General features: G+C 41.3%; 1 pseudogene; it reads left to right on the top strand.

Moving 5' to 3' along the window:
• The first annotated feature begins 838 nt into the window (after window positions 1–838).
• Window positions 839–957, top strand: LOC112482280 (annotated as a pseudogene).
• Window positions 958–4,087: the final 3,130 nt, after the last annotated feature.

Below are 4,087 nucleotides of genomic sequence, written 5' to 3' on the forward strand. Positions count from 1 at the left end.
TATTAAAATTAGTCATATCTAAATTGATTACCTACAAACAAAACCTATAGCAAGATGTCAAAGCTAAATGATTCTATGGCAAACAAAAAACAAAACAACAACAACAACAAAAAAAAACAGAACAAAGATATTTTATATTACATATTTATTTAGTAATGAAATCACCTTTTCTATTTCTCCCTAAAACTTTTGAGTATTCAACTAGCAATTGCCCTTAATGTACCTGCTGAAAATCTATTCAATATTCCGTTAATTAGGTTATACACAATAAAATCTAGGGGCGACCGTGAATACATTAAAAGTGGATGTGCTCAGTATAAAATTGTATTACATGTAATTATATTTCTAAGGTCAGAAAGAAAGCCCATGGGAATCAAGGTAATTTCCAGATTTTATACACATGTGGAGAATGTCACTCTAGCTCCTCTCCTGGAGGTTTCCGAGGGCTGCGTTTAATTCCACTTGAAGTGGAAGGCACATCAGAAGCTTCCATCACCGCGAACTCTGCACCTGTGTCTCACTGCACACTGACACGGTGCCTCACAAACTTGTGTAAATGATTATGCTCAGAAGGGGCCTCTGGTTTTTTGTTTTTTTTTTTTTCAAATTCACATGCCCATCTTCCTATTGATCATCTTACTTATGCTCTAACTTTGAGGACCGCTGCCATCTAGAGATTGCGAGGTCTCTTAGAGAACATTCTCAATCTTGAGCCAAGAAAGAGAAGCGCTAGCTAAATATCTTTCGAGACCGTTGTCTCAAAGAGTCAGAGACATACTGCAGCTCGGCAGATTCATATTTTCGATTGAAAAATGAGACACTTCAAAAAGCAAATATTGTTTACAGCCATGCCACCCCGAACAAGCCCGATCCCATCTGATCTTGGAAGCTAAGCAGGGTCGGGCCTGGTTAGTACTTGGATGGGAGACCACCTAGGAAGACCAAGTGCTGTGGGTGTGAAAAATAAAAAAATAAGGGATTGTAAGCTGACAAGGTCCTTGTAATCTGTGAGGTCAACGAAGGGTTGCCTTGCCTTAAAAAAAACAAAAAAGCAAATGTCAGTACTAATAACGCAGGGACTCTAACTGAAACCAGTGTAAAAATGAGACATCATTTAACCTCAAATTCACTTCCTGAGTAAGGATGAAGAATCATGCCATTGACTTCAGAACAGATCCCACAACTCCCCAGAAGATAACCACTTACACGAAAAATTCCAAAAGTCCCAGAAAATCATCCCCATCCCAACCACATCTCATGTCCATATCTACCAAAAACGCACTTTCCCCACCTCTTAGATGATGGTTGGAATTATTATTCTTATTAGAGCTTCTTCCCTTGCTTCCAGTTTTTGTCCTCCACTTGGATGCAGATAGTCTTCAAAACATAATGTCCAGGCCTTATGTGCTCATGTCTTCTAAGTTATCTGCCCCTTTACCAAGAGCTGCAGTGATGGGAAGATTGAGTGAAGAGTGTGCAAGGTCACAGATGGCTGAGAAGAGAGCAGGAAGTGAGTACTAAGGATTCCGAAGTCAGTCCTAGAATTTTACCGAAGGCTTCAGCAAGGCAAACGGTTGTGTAAATGAAATCACGAATAGAGCAAAAGACATTTAAAGTAGGTAAATCCAGAGCTGCTCTGATTGATGTTACAATTGGAGCCTGAAACTGCCCACTGTACTTGACCTTCTAGTCTCTGGAGCAACTTGGAAGGACCCTAGGGCTATAGGAAAGATGCTTTGAAAGCCACTAGCCTATTGGAAGTTAACACAGTGAAAGAGGTGTTCTCTGATATAAAAACCATTTCTTCTCAAACCAATAATCAAGAATTTATGATTTCAGAAGTTAATTTCTGGATAAATGGGAGAAGAAATGCAAGAAAGAAAAGCATGATAGAGTATTATTTTTCAGCCAGATCCTTTTGCTATTAACAGCTTTATTTTCAAATAACATCGGTGTTCTAATGCTAAAGAGCTATAGAAACCCAGTCATCCCCTTCTTTCCATATCCTCTTGCTGCAGATGAGTTTATTCTATTCTACGTCCGTGTGAAGGAGATGGCCATGGTAACTCACTACTGATCAACATCTCTGTTCATGAAACCAGTCAGCCAAATTCCAAATCTAAGTTTTCTAGAATGTTATTTGCTCTAGAAAGTACCAGCTTGAGTCAAACACTCCAGGTCCCATCAGAATAATCCAGGAGGAGACAACTCTACAGGAAGTAGGACAAGTTTCAAAAAAGCCCAGCCCCTTGACAGCTGGACCAGCTTAAACCAGTTAGCAAGAGCCAGTTGCCACCCACCACTTTCTACCTTCATGTTCGATGATGTCATATCAGTAGCTTTAAATCAACCATGGTAGAAGTATTTATACTATGAAAACTGGCAAATGCTATAAATCAGGGATTCTTTTTGTCAAAGAGTCAGTTTACCAGCACACCACTGTCACATAAATCACCGTGATTGTGATGTTGGAGACAGCTACATCAATGTCTGCTCACACACTAAAGTTCTACACGTAGCCTTAATATCTTTCTCCTCCCAAGCATAGTCCTCTAGAGAAATTCAGCAGACCTGTTCACCCAAGTACATTTATATGTTTAAGAAAGGAAATAAAAAAAGACATGTGCATTACCATGGGTCAAATGCATCACAGCTCTGATTTCTACACAAAGCTTTTGGTCTACTACACTTATGCACAGGTTCAAATGATCTCAAAAATTATCCACATTCTTTGTAGAAACAGCACCTGAGGAAATCTAGTGCAGAGGTGTGAAGAAACGGTAGAAAGAAGTTACAAGAGCACTTGCTGGAATACGGTAGGAGCTAATTACATGTTTGGGAAAGGATGAAGAGAAGAAAGGAAGTAGGAGAGACTGGAGGAGGTTACAAGGACAGGAGGAAGGTAGGGAGGACAGAGACTGTGAAACGAAATAATGAGACAGCGATTGAAGGAGACAACACTGCACTGAAATTATGAGCAAAAGATATATTACATGATAAATCTGAAAGTTTTCATTGATTTCATAAATTGTATGAAGCGCTGAACTTGTGTCAGGGGCTGGACATATAGCAGTTAGTGAGATGTGGTCCTTGCCTCTAACACTGTGTGGTTTAATGGAGGAGAGACTCAAATCAACATCTCAGTATTGGTGGATGCTGTGATTAGTTAACCATGGGATGCTGAGGGAGATCATAGAAATCTTCTACCCCACATGCAGGAGTTAGAAAAGACCTCTCGAGGAAAAAAAAAAAAGGTTACATTTAAACCAGGCCCCAAAGAACACACGGAAAGCTCTGCAAGTGAATAGGATGAGAGAGAGGACGTTTCAGATGGAGGGAGAACGTATAAAACGGTGTGGTGGTGAGTAGACACAGCCAAGCACGGGTCAGAAGGTAGCTCAGACTGGCTGAGTATGGTGCGTGAGAGAGGAAACTAGACATATAAGCCAATCCGGGTCACAAAGGCCTCCCGTGCATACTTGGAATCGGGACTTTAAGGACAAAGGGGAACAACGGAGGGGTTTGAAGGAGATCCCGCTTTAAAGAAATCACCAAGTCCAGTTCATTTTACCTTAAGAATCGCCATCAAAGGAGTCCACCTCTCTTCCTCAGCACCACGACCGTTGCTCTCAATGGGGTTGACGCTACAATCTCCAGCTGGTCTCCCAGCCGCCCCTCTGTCCTGCCTTTAAACTGTTTTCCACCGGGAATGTAGGGGGACCAGCTGGTGGTCGTAGCATCAGTCCAGTTGAGAGAAAAGGATTGTGGCGGTGAGGGAGGGAGGTGGAGCAGTTTGAGAGCTGTAAATGGGATACAGCAAGCAGACTTTAATGGCTAATAGGACTCAGGTGTGAAGGCTGACATTTGGGAAACTTACATTGCCAATGCTTCATTCCTAATTTAGAAAGAATATGGTAGTTAGCCTCCAAGACGGCCCCTAATGATCCTTGCCACCTGGCATTCATGTCCTGGTGTATCCCTCTCTCATATTGAATAAAGCTGACTTGTGTGATCAATAGGATATTGTGAAAATGACAAATGTAGCTTCTGAGGTTAGGTTATAAAAGACATTGCAGTCTCTCTCTTT

The sequence above is a fragment of the Pteropus alecto genome, unplaced genomic scaffold, assembly GCF_000325575.1.
Source record: "Pteropus alecto unplaced genomic scaffold, ASM32557v1 scaffold35, whole genome shotgun sequence".
In the NCBI taxonomy this organism is placed as follows: Eukaryota; Metazoa; Chordata; class Mammalia; order Chiroptera; family Pteropodidae; genus Pteropus; species Pteropus alecto.